This window comes from Tympanuchus pallidicinctus, unplaced genomic scaffold (genome assembly GCF_026119805.1).
Source record: "Tympanuchus pallidicinctus isolate F22 unplaced genomic scaffold, pur_lepc_1.0 scaffold11, whole genome shotgun sequence".
Classification (NCBI taxonomy): Eukaryota; Metazoa; Chordata; class Aves; order Galliformes; family Phasianidae; genus Tympanuchus; species Tympanuchus pallidicinctus.
In genome coordinates, this window is record NW_026294627.1 from 17,875,777 (window position 1) to 17,898,736 (window position 22,960).

Sequence of the window (22,960 nt, forward strand, 5' to 3'; positions counted from 1 at the left end):
AGGGGGTGGGGTGCTTTTGAATTTGAATATAGCTATTTTCCTATATATCCCGGAGGAACTGCAGTGCTACAGGAGAAATCCCACCACCTCAGAAAACTTCTAATGACTTAAGTGGGACCAAAGAAAAAGTAGTGTCTTTGAAGAACAAAGGATTATCTTTGCTTTAAATTAACAGGTGTTGTTTGTAGTCCTTATTTTCTGGACATTGCTTTTTGTCTCCGCAATTTCTTCTGAAGGGCAGCACCTACAATTCCAACCAGCCTCTGCTGCAATGCCAGTGCTGGGTATGTTTGGCTAGGCAGCAGCAAGTTCCTTTCCCCACTGCTCAGCATTCAATCCGAGGATGTTCTGCAGGACAAATTTCTATCAACTTTTGCCAGTCAGGCTAATGGTGGTAACGTGGTTTCCTCAGAGCCTTCCATGTCTGAGCCTTTGTATACCCATTTAGTGTAGGCCTGCTGTTAATTCTGCATCAATGTAAACTGGGCTTTCAAGGTAGGGAAATTATACATTCAAAATTAACCTGGATTGTTGATAGGCTGTGCTTCCATGGGACACAGATCAGATAGCTGAAAAATGCCTGTCTTCATTTGTGGAGGTAGTTTCTAATGCAGTGCTATTTTCTTCTCACTTAGAGAACATCTATGAAGCGTTAATCTTTCATAGGTCTACCCCATATATCAGTGCTTCCTTTCCCTAAAGTGCATACTGAAAACAAAAACTGTGCTGCTTCTTAACTATCTATAAGAGAAACCTTCATCTTTTCATCATGTTTTGAAAATCAAAATTGGTATATGAAGCCAGGTTTGTATCAACTGTCTGCTCATAATATGTGACAGCACCATCACTTGTATGAAGTATGTTGAAGATAGGATTTAAAGGCTAAAGTTTGAAGCTGAACATGGCTTTTCAAAACCTGTTACAGACTTCTCTAACTGAACACTTGTTTCCTCTAAAAGTGCTTAGTTCTTAATAAAATAAAGTTTATTCTTTGTCTCTTACAGTCAGCTTCCCATAGTAGTGCACTGCGGCCCAGTGCTTTAAGTTAATGTTGCTGCAGTAAATACTTCAAAGGAGTTTCCTGTTTATCTGTAAGCTCTTAATGTTGTATTTGTTTAGTCTCAGTGTGTATTGTACGGATAACAAAGTTTATTCAGGTGAGGGTATTGCTCTTGCCATAGTCACAAAAGCTGTTTAATCAGACTTCATCATTATCTTGGACAGAAGTTTTCCAAAACGTGATTTTCACCACACCAACGCTGAATATTAATCACAAAGCATTAATTACAAATGTAAAAGAGGAGGAGAAAATACCTTATGATTGGTTTTTACAAAGTTCTTTGATTAGTGTTGACTAAACGGGCAGCATAATACACACTTCCTCTGCTCATTGTACAGCCTCTTCCCTTTTGTAAATCCAGCTTGAATTATTTGTGATGAATCATGACAGGCGAGAATGTGCAATAAAAGCCTAGGATATACAGTGTACAAAACTGAGAGGCAAAAATGGGATCTTCACAGAAGATCTCTTGAGGTGCACCTGTAACGGCGTCCCTGAGCGATTGCGGAATTTCTACTGACAACTAGTTAACAAAGGAGATGTAAATGATTTTAGATCAATGGGATAATGTAGCAGGAGGGGGTTGCTTTTCCTGCACAAACAGAACTGTTTTTTTGTTTCGGCTGCAAGCTCATCACCAAGAAGCATGTTTCCACTTCTGCCCTATCAGAGTTCTCATTAATAATTATGTGTTTTCAGTTAATTAAGCTGGGACAACACAGAAGTAAACTCGCTTCAGTAAGTGGCAAGAAAACATATTTGGATGGTGTTTGGAGAAGGATTTCATTCATTTTATCAGTAGAGTAACTGATCCACCAAATCTTTATTCATGTGAGTGATCTTTGCTCTTGCAAATAATCCTGTTGTAGCTCATGCTCTATGAATGAAACTCTTTTCTGCATTAATATACAGTCCTTGTTTTATTGACTGTCAGTAGGAAATTGTCAACAATAAATGTTAAAGAGGACGTGGTTCCAATTAAGTAAAAAAGATCTGTAAAAGTTGCAAATTATATATTTATGCACAGTCATTTTTAGTTTTCTAGGTAGAGTGGTGTTAGGGAAAAAACACAAGCACTTTTATATCAAATATCTAGCAGCCTCTCAGTGTCTCAAATCAGCACTGTAGATATGGCATTGTTTTAATTTATAGATATAGATTTATAGATATAAATACAGTTTTAATAACTGTCAGGACATTACCCTGTACCTTATAAGATGCTTCTGGAAGACTGTATCTATATCCAAATGGAAAGCATTGAATTTCCACCTATATGCAACAAAAAAAGACTTTCATAAGGAATTTAAGGAACATACAAATATTTGTGTGTGTGCCTGACTAGAATGTCAAGCCAAATATTTAAAGCTGAGGAGCAGTGTAAGTTACACATTATTCTGATAGCATCCTGCATGTTGTACACTGAGATAGTTCCAAAAGCCATGCATGGAGCTGATGACAAACAAGTGCGGGCAGCAGTCTGATACCCTGGAGAGGGGTTCAGCCCCCTGTAGGGTCTCTAGCCTACAGATTTCTTGTGTGTAGGTATATTCGTACCTTAGATAAAAGATTCTGTAGGACCATAAACATTCTACACTGTATTTCTCACCCATCTTTGGTCCTCTCAGCTGCTCTGCAGATGGCTGTCAATCTGCTGATATTGCCATGTCCCACATCTGGGTTCCTCCAGACCCAGGAGTTGATTGTGGGTATGGGCAAGCCAGGCAGGGCCCCCACAGCTCAGGGAACAATCAGGATGGGTTCTGGGCTGACTTTCTTTGCTGTAAATGGGGATTTGAAGTGTAAGAATGCACAGGTGTAGATACTGAGGAATGCTGTGAGAAAATTGTATCACCATGTTGTTAATGATGCTGGTAATCTCAGGTGTTGCTGAGGATTATTGTAGTAAAACCTAATCAAAACTTTCCCAGAAAGTAAAGGCAGCGCTACCTTTGATGGTCTGAATGAGAAAAGGCTTCTGGACCACATCAGAAAACCAATGTTAACAAGGTTTAATTGGACTTGAAGCTGATAATACAACAAGAGAGCCCCAGAGACCCCTGCTAGAAGAGAAAAAAAGTAGCACTGCTCCTGCTGCTCTCTCTCATCTACCTGCTCATTCTGCTTCAGGTGGGAAGAACCCGAGGTATCACGTCCAGCTCAGTTCTTGTTCTGTTCAGCAGATCTGTGCAGAGGCAATCATTTATATTTACCAGCTTTAAGACAAGAGCACAAACCTGGGCATTCAACAGCTGATTCTGACATTCACCTCCTGCCATATGTGTCTTGGTCTGTCTGGCCTCCTGTGCTTTCCTGTCCTCATGGACAGAGATGGGAAATGCTGCAGGAATTGCTAAAGGAGCAGTAATACATACAGCTGAAAATTAATAGGGTAAAAACAAAGAAAGTCTGCTTTTGGGAAATGTGGATTGGTGCTCTGCTTGATATCCTGTGTCATCTGAATTCTCAGCTTCTTCTGGAGGGGAACTGCCTGTGTCTTTCATATCATCTCACAAGGGATGAGACATTCAACATGTCTCAGACAGAGGAAAATGCCAGCAAGCAACTGATTCATAAGGAATAGCAGCAACGCCATTCATGGTAGGAAGAATATAGGAGAGGAGCACAACATATGAAGAAAACCAAAGCTCTGTATGTACTATTGCTTTATCTTGATTCTGGATATTATATTCATATTTAATGTTTTCTTCCTACTTCCTGTTAGCAGACACCTGTGTAATAGCAGAAGCCAAAAGGAAGGCAAGCAAAGTGGTTGGCATAATCAATCTCTGCTGGCCTTCCCAAATGCTGTGTAGTGGCTGCAGCCACTACAGTGTTAAGCTAAAGGAGAGCAATGCAACCCTGTACCCCTGCCTGTAACTGCTGTGATGTGTGGCTCCTGCCTGCATCTGCCTGGGGCAAGTCCTGACACAGAGTCCTGTGCCCAAAGGCACCCAGCTCTGCCTCTGCAGCCACTCTGTTGGACTGCGATCGCTGCACCCACTGCTGAACGAGAAGGGGGCTGAAGAAGTACAGCTCCACCTTTCCATAGCAGGACCTAGTATTTTCTGCCTGGTAGGATCCCCTCTAGCTTTAACACGCATTAAACCAATAATGAAGATCCACAGGGATGAATTTTACCCAAACTCCATTTGTCTCTGCCTGATGAAAATCATTTCCCAGCCATCCCTGTCCTTGACACAGAGGAGACATCCCCCACAACACCCTCACTTCCAGCCGCCAACTTCTTTCCCCCCTCCCTCTCCCCCCCTTTTTACACTCCTCTAGGTTGAGATCTTTAACAATTTCACCTCTCTTTCAGCCCTAGCTGCAGCCTGGGAACAACAAACCTGCGGGCCTGGCGAAAGCCGAGCGCAGGCAGCCCAATTACCGGCATCCCCACTGTTCCTCCGGCCGGCTGCTGCTCTCCCGCCTTTGTCTCCTCTCCCTCTCCTTCTCTGAGCAGCTTCCTTTGACTCTGTGCCATGCAGCCGGGCAGAACGGGGCCTTTGCACTGAAAATGTTCATTCCTTGCGTGTGGGCATGGTGGCTGTGACATGGTCCGGTGGTGGGGCAGCCGGGTTGGGACCCTCCGCTGTGGGGACATTGCCTACACAGGGCCACGTCCCTGCTTAAGATGAGTGACATGGAGACTGGTGGGAGCCAGCCAGTCTGTCTGTCTGTCTGTCTGTCTGTGTGGGGTGGGCAAGGTGCAGACTGAGTTCAAACCTGGAAGCATCTCCTCACTTCTTCACCCAAGATGGTGTCATCCAGTTTGCCCTTACCTCCCTATATTCTACGCTGACATATAAATAAATGCACACCATCAGTACTTCATTATAATTATTCTGATCTCATTAGTGCTGGCATCAACGAACCACAGTGCTGCACCAACAAGGTGGGTCTCTCCTGTCAGAGACCTCGACGAGCTCATGTCAGGGTGCTGGATGTAGGGCATCAACCCCATGCTCCTCCCTGTCCTCCCAAGCAAGAGGAAGCTATGCCTTATGGCATAGATGCACAGGGGCTATGAGGCCACTCTGAGTTAGAAACTAAAAACATGATTTTGGGGTGAGAACTGATGCAAGCTATCTTTCTTCCCCATGTTCCATTACTACAGCTCCAGCTAGAACTGTGTTGGCCCTTGTGTTGGAGGACTCACAGTTTGCTAAGAATTTGTGCACAGGGAGGGAGATGCAGAAGCAAATTGTTCGGACATTTCTCCATCCCAGCACTTGGTTTATAAAACAAATTCTTCAGGCAGGTGCTTGAATTCACAGCCTCTTTAGAGGGAATTTATCAGCCCCAGGAATATACTGGTTAAGAAAAAAAAAAAAAAAGAAAAAACTATCTACATCAGCTGCTAGCAGGGCAAAGCTAATCATCCAAACTTTGCTGCGGGAGAGGTGCAGCTGTCAAAGCAATAAGGTAAATGAGTCTGGGGCTGAAATGGTTTTTGCGGCAGAACTCTGCTCCCTGATAAATAGGGGAGATTGAACTATAGCACCATTCCACTATTCCTTGGTAATGCACCATTTTGGAGCTGACTGGGTGGTCTTAAGTCCATTGCCACAGTGGCTATATCGCTGATACCAATCAAGGCCCCGCAGCTGAGACCCTGGGTGACCTGCTTCAGCAGCTTTTTTCAAACCCCAATTCACTCATTTGTGTGGGATGCTTTTCTGCTACTTTATTTATGGGATTACATAAATGAGCCATTAAAAATGTAAATCTTCAGAACAGTTGAATAATAAAGATTTAAACAATAAGCTCAGAGCGGTACAGTACAGAAACTTCCCCAAACCAGCAGTACCACACCATCGTGGCTATGGCAACAATAGCGGGTTAAGGGAAAGAGAGAGCAAGCAGAAAATAAAACGTCCCAGCATTGTTACAGTCATTGGCACCGCAGAAAGATTAGGGATCTTTCTTAAGAGTATTAGAACAATAATGAAGATGTGCCATTATGTGCCACAAAGGAGCCCATGCCATCCCTCACATCGTGCAGGTGTCAAAACAATCACTGCTCACCACAGAACTGGGGGAAAGTGAAGTTTGTCCCACCTCACCGCAAAGCCCTTAACCCTTCCTGGGCCGGATCCGGCTGCAAAAATGCCATGGATAGTGCACAGGCTGCTTCCTCCTCTCTCCTGTGTTCCTGAGCATCCTTCCCAAGCAGGAGCAATGAAGCTGCATGGAGCTGTTCCTCCAGAGCAGATCTGGGAATTCATATAAAAGACATATAACATCACTCTGGCAAAGATCCCCACCCTCTAGATCTTGTTTATAACCTATTTGTGAGGACGAATGCACACAGCTACCATCCCAATCCATGTGCTGGAAGAAGAGCAAGGCGCAGACCCAGAGCCCAGTGCTGGCCAGTGAGCTGTGACTCACAGGAGGGAGGAGGGTCCCACCAAACCTGAGCCATGTTTGCAGGGTGGAAGCAGCCACACCGACAAAATGTTCTGAATTTCTTGGGCCAGTAAAACTTAAACATTAAGTTGCACATGAAAAAAAGGAAATGTGAGTTTGTTTGTAAATAACATTATTTATGGCATGGCATGGCATGCATGTGAAACTTTCTACAAGAGCATTTTTTCATGCATTGCTGTATTTGACTGACCTTTAAAAATATTCTTATTTAGGAACCATGGGACTTGATCAGGATTCCCATCTTACATCAGTGCAAACCCATAGACTTTAAGCATTGAGTTGAAGCTTTCTAGTATCTCCAAGGAGATGGGAATGCCTCCAAGAATCCTAGTGCTACACTATTATATTGTGATGGTTTTTTGTTGCCAAAACCTGTACTGATAACAATGGGGCTGATTCCACTGTATGTAAATACAGATGTTGCTCTGAAAGTAATGCCTCCTATTTATTTCCATGGAAATTACAACAGCTACAAAGAACGCAATCACACTACTTCGCTGTGCAAATTCTGTTTTTTAATATAGTCACCACCATTATCTGTGCATTTTTGCCAGTGATGAACAAGAGCCTGCATGCTGCAGTCATAGAAATCTTCACTAGCAGAGATGATGCACTGTTTCACACCTGCTATGTATAGTTGCTACGAAACTCTTACCCGTGCAATCTATCTTTCATTGGCCCAAACAGATGGAAGTCAGAAGGCATCAAATTTGGACTATCAGTGGGTGTGGTAGGACAGTCCAGCCAAGAATGACAATGTGCTCCATGGTATCCAGACTGGCATGGGACCTGGTTTATCATGTTGTAAGAGAAAGACTGACCTCTTTTCTGATCTGATTCTGGAAGTCCTAGCCGTCAGCTTAGTTAGCATTGCAATGTGGCAGACAGAGCTGATGGTTTGTGTGGGCTCCAGGAAATCCGGAAGGATCAGCCCTTTCCTATCCCATAAGAGTGGAGATAACTTTACTTGCTGAGGGCTGCACCTGGAACTTCTTCTTTGATGAGGAATTCACATATCACCCCTCTATGGAATGATGTTTTGACTCTGGCTCATGGTGATGACACCACATCTGGTCACCGCTCATGGTGTGGTCCAGAAAACTGCCACCTTCAGTCTCCTATTGGTTCAGTAGGTGCTGACAAACTTGCATACTGTGTTCTTCCTGATCCTATGTGAGAATCTGTGGGATCTATCTGGTGCAAATTTTGCAATATTCCAATATTGCCACCACCATTTCCAAGTTGAAACTGAATGTTCAGTTCTGTACACAGCATCCTGGTCATAATCTGCTGCTTCACGTGGATGAGCTGATTGAGATACTCTTCATGTTGTGGTGAGATAGCTGTGCACAGCCATCAAGAATGTGGTTTGTTTTTCACAGTCACCACTGCTAAAATGCACCATCCATCACCTCACTGTGCTCACATCCACTGTTTGGTCTCCATAACCATCCAGCAAGCACCAATGAATGTCAGTGGGTGCCATCTTTTCTGCATGGTGGAATTCAATGCCACACCTTTACTCCACACACAGTTCCATGTCAGACACTATTCTGTCAGACTGCCTCTCTGCTGTCATCTGTCACATGGCAATACTGATGGGAAGGTTCAACCTCTACTGCTGTACCACCAACATCTGCCTCTGATGTTGTGGGCCAACATCATAAAACAGAAGGCATTATTTCAAAGCTGCCCTCTATGATGAGTATTAATCTTCACCTTTTTATTTTGAGTTTTCAAAATAAGAAGCTTTATGGAAAGAAAGACTAAAGATGATCATGCACTCCATCATCCTAATGTACTTCTTTTTCTTTTTATTCTACATCAGCTTTACTCCAGCCTGCAGGGTAAGCTGTGGAGCATCCCATGACACATAGTGGAGTATTTCCTGGGGCTTATTTGGGTAAATAACCACAGAGACTGTCGGCTATTGGGTGACATCTGCTCAGTCCAGACATTTCCATCACCAAAAGCTCATTTGGATAGTGGCTGTAGTTGCGCTCCTTCCTGGTTGTGTGGCAGTGTGGGACATTCTTACAAATCTCACAGCTGTAAATCCACTCAGGAATGACAAAGTAAAACAAATCAGATTTCAATCTCTTTACAGCATGTATAGTGCAAGAGAAAATCCCTCTCTGAACCAAAAATGAGGAGCTGCAGCTGCCACAAGGCCTCCCCTCAGCCTGCTCTGCTCTGGGCTGAGCAAACAAGGGGCCTCAGCTGCTCCTCACACATCTTGCCCTGCAGACCATTCCCCACCTTCGTAGCCCTCCTTTGGACTCTCTCTGATAGCTTTATGTCCTTCTTACATTGTGGCACCCAAACTGCACCCAGTGCTGGAGGTGAGGATGCACAGCACAGAGCAGACAGGACAATCCATCCCTTCACCTGCTGGCAGTTCTGTGCCAGGGGTGCCCCAGGGCACCTTGCTAGCTCATGTTCCACTTGCCATCAGTCAGAACTCCTGTACCCCTTTCTGTGGGGCTGCTCTCCAGCTGCCCCTCCCACTCCAGATGCAGAATCTGGCATTGCTCTTGTTAAACTTCCTGTGGTTGCTGATTGCTCAGCCCTCTAATTTGTCAGGATTTCTGTACAAGACCTTTTATGATGTAGGAATTAAAAGCTTGGATAGCAAAGGCAGAGGGGTAGCTTTCCAATTACCTGATGGAGCACTTTCCTTCCCCTTCCCCCTCCTTGCTTCTTCTCCAGACAACTGCAAGGCACTGCAGAAAACCTCCTCTGTCAACAGGAAGGCTCTGCTGAGCTGCCCAATTTCTCTGACCCAGGTCAGGAAAGCTTGTAAATTAGAACTTCGGGGGTGAGTGAAGTATCAGTGTGACTCTTTTCCCTGGGCAATATCTTGGAAGAAAGCAAAACCAAGATTGACCTCAGAATTGATATAAGGGAGGCTTCCCTTATACCTTCACAATGTGCCAAATTTCAAGAACTTTGACTTTTTTTTTTTTTTTTTTTTTTTTCTTCATTTAAATGGAGCTAGAAGTCTGGGAAATGCAAAATCTGAGGTTGGAAAGATGCATCAAAAAAGGGTCTGGGAGACTCTGGCAGCCTTGCTGCAGGAGCAGGGAAGCTGGGAGAGGAGCTGGTGGAACACATGGAACTGAGTTCCTCAGCACTTCAGAGCAGTCCTAGCTTTGGGGCTCGTTGTATGAGGGGTGGGAATGAGGAACCCAGGTTGGAAAAACCACCAGCATGATTCACTCTGCCCTTGCTTCTTTGCACTATATGAAGTAGGAGTGCCATTGCTGTCTGAATAAAACAGTTGTGCACTGTTACCCAATAGCTGTGTGAGCGCTCAGCATGGCTGAAGGCCACAAGAGACACAGCTGCAGAGCTCTTCTGCTTCCTCCAGGTAGAAAACTCACTGCCAGAATCAATGTGGTCCTCGCTTTTTTACTTGCTTCAAGAAAAGAGGCAAAGTGATACAACAAGCTTCTGAATGATGTAAAAGGCAAGATATCTCTCATCCTTCCCCTATTGCTCTGATGGGTGTGTAACTACTAGAGCTGCTTAGCATGGCCATCAAGCAGCAGAAAACTGAATTCCCTTTGAAACCAAGATTGATGAAGCTTCCCCTTAAGCTGTTATTTCCCTCCTTTTGTCTTTTAGCTACTCTCAAAATCTAGCTGTAGATGTGCCTGTTCATTGCAGGGAGTTGGACTAGATGACCTTGAAGGATCCCTTTCAACTCAAATGATTCTATGATTCTTCACCAGTGCATCCATCTTCAGTCTTCTGATAGGACCCACTGCAGAAGGTGGCCAGGCATTGAGGTCTGTAGAGATGTTGCCACTCCCTTAAGCCACGGGCAAGTCAAAGCTGTGCAGCTTTGGAGTGGCAGCAGCCACGAATGGGGTGGTTGGGTCTGGAAGGAAAGCACTGGAAGCAGAGGCATCTGCCAAGTAGAGAAAAATGTGCAGGTGCGTTGAGCAGCAAGTCCTCCTTCTGACCCCAAAAGGAACCAGGAAACTGCTGAACTTGAAGCCTACAAGTCCTGTTGCATGCCTGGAGGTTTGTATGGCTTCTTCATCCCTATTTCTTGACCAAATGAAAAGCTTCCATTCCACTGACCTAGGATGCTTTTTTTGCTTCTTTCTTCTTTCTTTTTTGACATGAAAGTTAATGAAAGTGGTAACTTGAACTGGAAAAAGGTGAATTTTCCCTTGTCATAAACTGTGAATGTAATTACTTGAGACAATGCTGAATATCTCCACATGCCTAGGAGAAAAAAAAAAGAAAAAAAAAAAGACTCAACCCAAAATAACCACTGAGAATTCAGAGTGGAAATGAATGGAGTCTGCCTCATTCATAAATGTCATATGAGACTTTGGCTAAAAAGGCAAGCCTGTCATCCCCAGGACGGCAGCTGTTGTTATGTTGAACAAAATGGATACAAATGGGTATTATTTTAAAGTGAAATGCTTAATACCAGGCCTAACAAGCACACTGTCCTCTCTGTAACCCTGTGTCATACAAGCCATGATCTCCAGTAGAGGGCTTGATTGCACAGGAAATAAAATTCCCTGGCTGTGCCCTACCAAACCGACAAACACACTGGCAATGTTTGAGTTACTATGGCAATCACAAAATAGGAAGGCCTTTTCTTCTTTTCCCCATCTCTGCATGCAGCCGCAGGCTGCTCCTGAATAGCTCACATCTGCAAAAAGTTTTAACACGGTACTCAGATAAAGAAAAGGATCCCAAAAATGGGCATTGACCCGTCTCAAAAAATGTTGCAAATTTTATATACAAGAATTGGGGAGCTGTGCCACTTTGCGCAGGTTATGTCATAATGTGAACAAAAAGGGATAAAAGCTGATGAAGGCTTTTGCTGTCAAATATGGAGAGAGGGGAAAAAGCAGAAGTAAATGACAGCTTTAATGCAGATGTAAGAAGAAAAGTCAAAGATGGGTGACAGAAAGTTAGTCAATGAATAAGGGAAAATTTTCAAACACAAAAACCAGACAAAAGGGTAAAATACAATAAAAATCTCACTATAGAGAATACTGAGAAAAGTCCCAAAAGCACAGTGAGCAAAATCTTGGAACTATCAAACCATGTGAAACCGCCATGTGGTTCTTTAGAGCGGCCCATTTCAGGCATTAATAGCTCTCATTATAAAGGAGGAACCTGATCTCTGGCCTGGAAAGCTTTCAAGAAGCAGACTTTTTACAGCAAACATGAAAAGCAAAACAAAACTAAATCTTGCTTGCACAAATCAACCAGGATTTGGGTCTTTCTAGAAAATTCAGCCCTGCATTATGAATTGTTACACATTTTACCAGTTTTCCTTGGACAACTGCTTTCCAGTAATAGAGAATAATTACGTATTTAAATGGAGATTTGTTTACTGGCATGTATTTCAATCGCGGGTTTTCTGATTTTATGCTTTCCACCATTAAAGTATGTTCATTGTTGATAACAGAAACTTACCCTTACCGGCCAGCTGACTTCCACATTCTGATTTAGATGCCTGTGCAAAGTACACAGACGTGTGCTAAGTGTCTGACTGTCTCGGAAGGCTGTTTTATCCCACAGAGAAGAAAGGTATGAATCCAGAATTTAGCATATGGCTTGCTGCTCTGAGCTAGTTTTGCTTCAGATGCCTGTTGTGGAGCATGTAAGCTTGGAGGCACCATTACCACCTTCATGAACCTAGATCCATCTGGCAAGAAGATTCAGTGAGAGTAAATTTAATCTTAATTTGATCTTAATCTTGGGTTCAACTGACATGTCATAGCTTCTGAAAGTATCATTGCACTTTAAAAGCTCTTACTGACAAGTCACATTAATCACTAGTGCCTGAGAAAGGTTTAATGAGGGAAAATGAATGAAAATGGCATAAAAAGTTCACAAAAAAAAGTCCAAAGGGCCGAAAGAAGCCCCAAATCCAGTAAAAGTTGGACTGCATTATACATTCATTGACTCTTGTTCTTTTGGGGGTGCTTTGGTATGAAAAGAAAGAAACAATAGAAGACAATAACGCTACCTTATCGAAGTTCATTCAAGCAGCTATTTCAAATATTTTTAACGGCTTGTCACTGCGTCTTGCAAGTCTCCGAGAGTCTAAACATTCTGTCACATTTGTGTACTAACCACTTAAAGTGCTGCTAAAGCCTTTTGACCTGGACTGACTCTTCTTTATCTAGGTCAAAATGCAAGGCAAAGCCTTTGTGTTCCACAGCCTTCATTAAATTCATTGATTTGACCTGTATTTTAAAGACCAAAAGTCAAATGGAATGGGAAGTTAAAGTTCCCATACAAAATCTTCCACCGAGCACTTCACTGCCTCCTTGAACTATGTAACATTCAGAAAAGGCCATCTCACGGCCATTTGAAGTGTGGGCTATAGCTGGAGTGGCAGTTTTGTCCAGTTTTTTCAAGAGCATTAAAGAGATTCATCAGAGCTTTCTCTCTCTTAAATGAGGACAAAAAGTTGAATCTTGCAGACAGTTCCACTCACCATTTTTTCTTCCTCAGAGGCATCTTTTTAACAGGGCAGAGCATGTTTATATCTCTAGCACATGGAGAGGCAGAGATGATGGTTCTTGCTTTACATCAGACTCTTGATGTGCTCATGGTCAATTGAATACTGGGGGAAAAGAACTTTAATGTGTGAAGAAATAAACCTTCTTCTGCATATGGAGACTAAGTTTCAGAACCAGCGTTTGGGAGTACAGACAAAATGCGAGGTAAAACAGAGATTTACATCTCATATAGTTTTAAACTAGAACTTAACATCAAAATCTCAAAATCTGGAGGTTTCATTCATCACTACAAAAGAGTTCATCACTTGATGCAAGATGCATTTCAGCATGTGGCTGACCCATCCCAAGCTGTGAGCGTGAGAAGGATAAGAATAAGGCTTCCTAAAGGTAAGTATGCACTTTACATGAAGTGCAGCTTTTCCTCTCAGAAGGACGGGCAGTCAGACAGCAGGGACAGACCAGGCTGACCAGAGAGGTCCTGCCTTGCTGGGATGCAGAAAAGTGGGGAGACCAAGGGCCTGCATGATCTACTTGTGCAGAGCTGGGGCAGACTGGCGACCTTATCCTGCCTCACATATGGCTGAGGTTCAGCGCTCAGGAACAGTGGGATAAAAGGAAAATAAATTACAAATATCAAAGTAAATGTTAGTCAAATGGCTGTTCTTGTGTATCTTCAAAGACATCAACTTTCTTCAAGATGGTCTGCAAGATTATGATTTAAATAAAAAGGATTGGGATATCTGATACATCTTTCCAGAAGCTGTCATTTTCATGACTGACATAAGGAGTGGGATTCAACTGCCTAGAGGTTATGTGATTAAAGGCTCGTATCCAGCAAATAAAATTGCAAAATTTGTACTTCCCCTTTCAAGTGACCATATACAAGTCCCCTTGGGGTCTCACCAGCTTGCAGATCAGCCTGCACACAGAGTGACTGGTGAGCAGGCTCTGAAAAGATGAGGGATGAGTGCATATAAGAAATGTGGGGGATCTTTTCTGCTGAAGAAATCTTTTGTGGAGCTTTTCAACAAGTCTCACAGTAGCTGCTGAGTATGGACAGAGAGACAAACTGAAGGTTGTTCTGCAGATAGCTGAGGAAAATCTGTTTGTTTTTTTGAGACAGATTATTATTATTATTATTATTACTATTATTATTATTTGATGCAAATAATATACAGTCTTGTAAACCATGGGAGAAGAAGAGAGGGAGAGAATGCCAATGGAAAATAATTCCAAGGAACTATATGCAGAAAAAGTTTACTGTGTGACTTCAATGTCTTTTGCTTTCTCCTGTTTCATACTGAAGGGCAGAAATGCCATCATGATATACTCCTTCTGAGATCTGGTCTACTCTTCCCTTTCTACTCTTTCCCTTTTCACTTACCAGCTCCAGATATGGGCTCCATTCTCAACTGGTGCCTGGAAAGAATGGCTCTCATAATGCACTCCCGCTGAGTCTGCAGAACTTTTATATCACAACCTTACCCTTTGTTTATCACATCTTATCCACTTCTATCTTGATATCTCTCTGTGGGAATGAGCAGCTGTGAAGCTAGAAGAAGTCGAGGTACAGAATTCAGAGATGTGGCAAGCAGGTAGCAGTGGACCAGGAGGCAGGATCATTTTCAATGAGATCACACAGCATGTGCAGAACCTGGGTGTGCTGGTTAGTGCTTGGCTGAACAGCACTGTGCCCAGGTGGCCAAGAAGGATAACCACAACCTGGCTTGTACCAGAAATAGTGTTGTCAGCAGGAGCAGAGAAGTGATCATCCCTCTGTACTCAACTCTGGTGAGGCTGCACCGTAAGTAATTTGTTCAGTTTTGAGCCCCTCACTACAGCAAAGATATGAAGACACCAAAACATGTCCAGAGAAGGGCAGTGAATCCATGAGGGGGTCTGGAGCACAAGTCTTACAGGGAGCAGTTGAGAGAACTGGGATTGTTCATTCTGGAGAAGAAGAGGCTCAGAGATGACCTCATCACTCTCTACAGTGCTCTCTACATTGTAGTGAGGTGGGGGGTCAGCCCTTTCTCCCACGTAGCAGTGATAGGATAAGAGATAATGGCCTCAACTTGTGCCAAGGGAGGTTCAGGTTGGATATTAGGAAAAATTCCTTCTTCAAAACAATGGTCAGGTGCTGGAATGAGCTGCCCGGGGAGACGGTGGTATCTCTGCCCCTGAAGGTGTTCAAGAAATGTGTATATGTGGTACAAAGAAACATGATTTAGTGATAAGCATTGGTGGTAACTGGACAGTTGGACTAGATCTTAGAGGTCTTTTCCAACCTCAGTGATTCTATGATTCTAAAAGCTGGCTGAGGGGCAAGACGGGAGTGAGTGCTGTCTTGACTCCTGCTCAGTGAGTTTGGCCATCGCAAGCTATCTCCCCTCTCTCTTGCTATGTCCTTCTGGAGCTCCCACTGGAGCACCAATGTTTTCAGGAACTTTGAGGAGTATAAGATGATAAAAATCATTTCTAGTACAATGTAATTATGATTTTTTGAACCTCACCACCTATAAGGTCTAGAGGAGAGGAAGCAGCAGAAGCAACACAGGGAAAGCCTTCAGTGTTGTGTATTGATAGATTGTCATCTTCTAGAAAGTCTGACTGGAAAAACGTATGCAAAAGGGCTTCTTTAGCCTTTGGAAGAAGTGTTCTTAAAAAGAAGAGAAAGATTAGTCTGGAATCTTCTGAGGTCACAGTGTTTATTCAAGAGAAAACTTACACCAAAGAAAACTACCAAAGTCTAAACCAGACTTCGTCCCATTATTTTCTGTTATTCTACTGGCATAATTCTGGATTCTAAAAGGTAGAACAGAACTCTTGGCCAAGGAGAGTTTATGTGACGTTTTCTTCTTTGGAAAGATATCTATAAAATGATCTTATTTTTCTTATTTCTTATTCACCTGTAGTTATCAACAGTTAAACAGCCTTTGGATGATCTGCAGACTCCTTGTCTATTGTCTTACGAATTCCTAAGATTCTTTTTTTATGTTTTGTGAGTGGGCCATAATTGGTAACTTAGAGACTTATTTTTTCTTGAAGTCACTTTGGACAATTCCTGGTGCTTTGAAGACTTACCAGATGATCCCTTCCTACTGTGACTCTTCATGGAGGATCGTGTTTGCCAGAGGCTCTGTGTCCATGAGCATCCTTGTAAACCATGTTCTCTCACATCTCTGGAAAGGAATGAGATGAAGGAGTTGAATGCCACCAAAGCAGAGTGATTATTTTGTATTTGGAAAAACATTTGCAAAAATCTGTTTGGAGTTGTCTGTAAACAGAATCACTCTAAAACTGAGTGTCTCCAATAAAGGGGTATTGTTCCCGGCCACCAAGGCAGAATAAAAGTAACTCCAGGGCCACATCCAGTGGTGTGGGAACCATCTAGTTCATGGCATGCTCCCCCTTCCTGCCAGCCCATGGTGGTCTCTCTGCAGTGAGAGCTTTTTCTGGGGCACTGGGGGAGCACCACAGAAGGTGAGATTGAGGAACACCCTACAAGAGTCAGAGCAGTGGTATCCTACCCTCTGCTCTGTTTCTATCAGTGGCAGTAGGAGCTGCTGTAATACAGAGCACAGGATTTTCACCACATTCTTTGCATTACTGAGATTTCCCAGCCCCACAGCTGAAGAGATGTTCAACATTAGGTACCTGTATGGGCTTCTGAGTGCCATTCTGTGGTCCTGCTCTCCTTACATATGTCTAATCTCCTTGAGAAGCTGCTGATACGATGTGCCTATGTAGCCTCTCAGGGATGGCATTTCCAAAGAGTTACCATCAATCATGTACTATCTGACTGTGTTTAAACTGATTTCCCATGTGTTCTCTAACGCTCGCACTGAGGAATCTGTGAGCAGTCATTCCACATTTGCCTTTCCCATCACCCCCATGGTTTTGTGGGATTTGTACATAACCTCCTCTAAATTGAAGAGTCTTTAGGCTCCATGCAAGATGGACACCTCAATTCCTTGCAATTATTTTCATTGGATTTTACTGTGTCCTCTGACTTTGCTACACCTTTCTTGAGATGCAGAGACTCCATCCGCTTCCAGTTGTCATTGTAAGGGAGAAATAAGGCTTTAGGTTTCTCTTCACTCTCTAACTGCCTAACATATCAATGAGTATTTCTTTCACTATTTGATGTCTGTACTTTTGAATCTGCAGTCTATCAGCTGTGAAGATTATAGCTAATTAGAATCATGGAATCACTGAGGTTGGAAAAGATCTCTAAAATCAAGTCCAAGCATCCACCTACCATCAATATTGCCTGCTAACCATGTCTCTCAGTGCCGTGTCTAATTCCATGTTTAAGGAGCAGAAAAGAAAAGACAAAGCAGTTTAAGACTCATTCTACCTTAATAAAGCACAGTCAGCATTAGAGATATGTTATGACAGCTCAAACATATCAGGAAGCCTGCAGCCATAAAAGAAAAGGGAAAAAGAAGCAGAGTGAAGGGTGATGTTATAAAAAGGACCACCGTGATGTAAAACCTGTGTTTTCACTTTCCAAGTTAATAGTTTGGAGAAGAAAGGTTTTTCACACAACAGAAACATCTGCAAACACTCCTACCTTTTCCCTTCATACCCCATCCCAATCTTTTTGTCAAACATCATGCAGTTTTTAGGAACATTCCTTTGCTCTCAGAAGTCACCTGATAAATACCCAGTTGTGGTGACATGATGATAACTGCTCCACAAACTCATAGAATCATAGAATCACAGAATGGCTCATGTTGGAGGGTAAGTCAGAGACTATCTAGTTCCAACTCCACTGCCATGAGGTGGTTGCCACCCACCAGCTCACGCTGCTCAGGGCACCATCCAACCTGGCCTTGAACACCTTCAGGGATGAAGCATCCGCATCTTCAATGGACAGCCTGTGCCAGTGCCTCACCACACACTGCGTAAAATTTTCTATCATCTAACCTAAATTTTCCTCTTGAAGTTTAAGTCCATTCCCCCTCATCCTATCACTATCAAATCATGTAAGTAGTCAGTCCTCCTCCTGCTTGTAAGCTCCCCTCAATTACCGGAAGGCTGCAATGACTTTTCACTTCTCTTCTCCAGGAGCCTTCTCTTCTCCAAGCTAAACAAGCCCAGCTCCCTCAACTTTTCTTCGTAGGAGAGGTGCTCCAGTTCCCAGAGCATTTTCGTGACCCTTCTCTGGACCTGCTCCAACAGCTCTGTGTTCTTCTTGTGTTGGGGACCCAGGCCTTGACATAGTACAGGAAGGATGTGGAGCTGTTGGGGCGGGCCCAAAGGAGAGTTATATATATGGTTATATATGGTTGCAACCACCTGTGTATGAAAAAAGGGCCATGCACGATGGTGTGCTGAAACATAAGAGGTACATTTGCAAGGGGACAACAGAGAAGTAGTGCCTGTTCTGAACATAAGCACCTGAAATGGCTCGCTGGACTCTGCTGCCATTCTGAGGATCTCCCACAATGCTGCTCCAGTCCATCCGTGGCAGCTGGGATGGAGCCCCAAGGATGCTGCAGAAGTGCCAAGAGGGTTGTTTTACCTTGTCACCTTCTCTTTCACACCCTGTACAAAGCACCCTGTTACAGCCCGAACAGGTGGAAGCCCATGGCTTATTGTGTTAGGGAGTTCAGGAGAGTTGCATTAATCCACTTAATGGCCACGTCGCCCAACAGCCGCGTTTGCCAAGCTGTGACCACAACCTAATGATGTACTACCAACATCCACGCCAAAGACAAGGCCATTTAGAGCAGAGAGACAAGCTGAGTTAGCATAAAAGAAGAGGCATCAATCACCATTCCCCCAAGACAATGGCGATAATTTAATGGCTGTTTTTTAAGAAGAACTGACACTATACAAAGATTGAGGAGAAAGGTCTGGTAAGCTTCACCTGCAGCTGAGAGCTATTTGTTCCCTTTGTGCCAACAACGGGAGTGAGGTTTGAAATGGCAATTTCTGCAGCTGGCATCATAAGTATCGAGTTATGCTCACAGCTAAAGGTTTACTTTAAATTGCTAGATTTTCTGGCTCAAACTCTCATTAGTCAAGCTTGAGTGACTTTGCTAATGAATTCACTTTCTGCTGAATTTTAAACTAATGTGCAGAGTTCTGTAGTGTGATTTTTTTCTGTTGAAATACTTTGGGTTTTTTTTAAATATTTTGCCTTCAGCCTACTAGTCCTAAGACAACTTTTTCTACAGAGAAAGAAATTGATTCGCAGAGACCAAATTCTTTGCAAGACTTTACAGATTGATTATACCCAGCTGAGTTGTAACCATGTGCTGTAGCGCTATATTTAGCTGTGTTTCGTTGGTAGGTTGTTTTGTTGCTTTTTGTTTTGGAGACGAACCAGCACAGATATCCTTATGCATGGTGTAAGGTGACTCTGCACAATTGAGACAAAAGTTTCTGGGCAGTTGAAGTCACTAAAGCAAACTTGCTCTGAAAGTCTGCAAAAAAGTGGAGTACAGGAGTGGAGTTTCAAGCACTTTTGGTCCAGACCATCACCACAAGACAAGACCACTCTCACCTTTTGAATGGAGGCTTCTCCATGCTGTCCTTAAGCACTTCCTGTGACAAAGAGTGCATGCATTTCTAGCACAATTCCCCCACCTCACTTTCTATATCATCAGCAAGTGTTTTTGGTCTCTCACTGAAACCTTCTCACTGCAGTTAAATGTATCATCTCTTGTCATATACAGTCATGAAGAGTATTTTTTTCAATCTTTGCAGCAGTTCTTGGCATATTTGAATAATATGATCAGGAAACCCCTAGCGCACAATACAACAGCTCTGATTTCTGCATTGTGCAGCATGTTTTCTGGATGTGCTCTCACTCTTTTGTCCCCTTCAGTCCTGGCCATATGGGACCCAGGCTGGGCACCAAGCCTTGTGGAGCACCCAGCAGCATGGAGTCAGCTGGGGCCCAGCACTGCCTGTAGCACTCCTCACCAGATGTTTGGATAAACATTTCCTGTTTTGCCTGAGACCTTCTCAGGGTTTCAGCACAAACAGCACTTTTTTTTGGCTTTTGTGGTCTTCAAGGAAAATGTGGTAAATGCTTTGAAATGGGCTAGCGGAAAAACAGCGCCATTAGAAGTCCTGCAGTGAGAGTCAACTTGATTCACCAGACCCAAAATTGCTTAGTTTATGAGACAGCTTCTAGTTTTAATCCTAACCATTCTTCTAAGGGTTGCAGTCCATGCTTTGACCCGAACCTTTTCTCTTTATGGTGTTATATCTTGAGAAGTGGGTCTTCAGAATTACATAGGTCTTGACTCTCTTATAAATATATGTCCTATAAATTGCCCTAGGTTATTAAACCACCCGATCAGGAAATTGAGCTAATTGCCCTCATTCATTCTTCCTTTCTTTCTTAGCTACTGAACTACTAACAAGAACATTAAGAGCACTGTGGGACTTCTGACTGGGCTGAAAATATAAATTATTCTCACCTGCTTTGACCATGGATGAGTGCTGTATGTAAACTTCATAAAAGCAAAGCTCAAGTGTGACTGTCATAACCATGAGAGCAATTAATCCTTGTGATAACTTGTGGCTGAGTCACAGAAACCTTGGACAAAGACCAAGATCTTGCAGCAGGCAGCAAATGAAATGTTTGGGCCACATCAGTGGTGTGCTCATGGAGCCCATACTGCTTGGCAGTTGAACTGAGACAAGCTGAGACAACAGAAATCCTCAAAGAACCAGGAGGGGAAATATTCCAGACTGTTCAGTTCCTGCATGACCTGTCACATCACCCATATCATCATGTGTTCTTTTTGGCTACCTCAAAATCTTTTTATCGCATCTCCCCAGAGACAGAATTCTTATCATGAAAGCTAAAGCCATGTATGGTGTGCTACTATGGGCTCCTGTGCCCAATACTCCAGAGGGCTAATATAGATTTATGTACGTTCCTGTATAAGCATAAATCAGAAGCAATTCTACTGAAGTTGCATTTAATTCCCACGACTTGCATCAGAAACACTAGTTCAGACAAACCCAAACCTTTAACACACTGCTGTCAGAGGCAACTAGAAAGACAGCATGAAGTAAGGGTCCTTGCTGAAACACTATTTTGTCTTCAGTTATGTTTTATCTCTTCCACTTAGGTAGACATGCCATCAGCTGCTCTTCTATGAAGTTGCTGCACTTGTTCTGAAACATTATCATTTCTAAGATTAGTGCAAAAGCAGGTATAAAGTGTTCTTTCTTATATTAGAGCTTTAACTAGGCTTTCCAAGCAAACTAGATGAAGCCATGAGGAGACAGTGTGGAACAACACATCACTTGCACAAATACCTAAGCTTTGGCCAAATGAGTAACAGTGACACCAGTATTGTTCATTTGAGAAAATGCATGGAAATATCTGGATAGGACAAATGCATAGCAAATCGTTTTAGCTTTTTCTAAGGAAGTTTATCAGATTTGACTATCAATCATTCATGTTGACCAAGGATAGAGCGTCTTTGCAATAAATGTTCATGCTTGTCGTCATTAACATCATTTAGATTTTAGACTTTTTCTAATTAAGAAAGGTTCCCACCAGCAACAGCAAAAATCTCTACCACCTCTTTCATTATCTCAGCCTTTCTTCCCTTTAATTACTATTGAGCTCCTGGCTGATTAAATTAGGTTTTTTAGGCCTTTTCTGAAATCTTAGGGAAATTATCTAAAAATCATGAAATCAATTCCCTTACGCTGTTTTAATCTTTTATGTTTTGGGCTCCCAGAGGGACGGGCGGACAAGTGCAGCCCCTCCGAAAAGTGTGCAGCACTAGACTGCTTGCCAGCCTTCTATTGCCTTTGTGGACCATCTGGGTCAATTTCCTTCCAACTAAATGAAATGCAAATAAAAATTCCAGCAGTTTTTCAGCTGCAGGCTGCCCAGCTGATTAGCATGACAGAGGCCGGGAGATGAGGCCTGACCCTGTGCACTTCCCCTCATCTCATTAAGTTGTAACTCTACCGTGGCTGCATTCATGGTGTTTATTGACGCTGAAAGGCGTCTTTATCCAAAACTAGCTAAATTCACATTCAGAGTTTTTCCATGAAGGCTTGCCTGCTACAGCATCCACATGAAAGTGAACCTATTGTAGCTTGGTGATGTGTCCTGCTGATTCCTTAACAATCTGAGCTTTCTCCAAAAATGTTAGATTCACAAGTTTAAGTGTCAAAAAAGAAAGAAAAAAAAACCACAAAAAACAAACAAACAAACAAACAAAAAGACCCAAAGGTTTTATTAACTCAGTAGTTTAAAATGCTAAGAGTATAAGTATTCTTCACTCTGATGATGATGGTGTGAATTTTAAACCCATACATGTGAAGAGACAATTCAGCCAAAGTACAGTAGTAAGAGAGTGTCTGTATCACGTAGGACCACAGACAACAGGATATTATACTTATCCTCACATCCATCAGCAGGGAGAGTGATATAGGATTCAAGTTGGCAACACCTTCTGCAATTTATAGTGCTCTGAGAGTCACAGTTGGGCAATGGAGAGAAATAAACCTACAACTATCCACTAACCCATGTCTTGTCACAACTTTTATGATGGAGTGATGGCATTGGTGGACCAAGGAAAGGTAACTGATTTGGAAGATGTTAGGAAGAAATTTTTCTCTCAGAGGGCACTGATACACTGGAACATGCCGTGTGAAGAAGTTGTGGATGCCACATCTCTCGAGGTGTTCAAGGCCAGGCTGGTGGGCTCCTGGGCAGCCTGATCTGGTGATTGGTAATTCTGCTTAATTAGATGACCTCTGAGATCCCTTTCAACCCAAGCCATTCTATGATTCCATGGTTCTATGATACAGGATGACATCGTGGTCTGTGCAAAAAAAAAAAAGGAAGAATACTGCAATGTCTCTACTATATTCAGTGGTCATATGAATCAGAAAATATTTGGTGATTCCATGAAGAAATTCAACAGTAATTTGCCCTTGCTTCTGCTGAGTCTTTCCATCTTAT

The 22,960-nt window shown here is 42.9% G+C and overlaps 1 protein-coding gene across 1 annotated transcript in view; it reads right to left on the reverse strand.

Moving 5' to 3' along the window:
• The window catches only part of MTIF3 (mitochondrial translational initiation factor 3), a 206,601-nt gene that overhangs the window by 118,351 nt on the left and 65,290 nt on the right, over window positions 1-22,960 (reverse strand). The gene's annotated exons all lie outside the window — the stretch shown is intronic.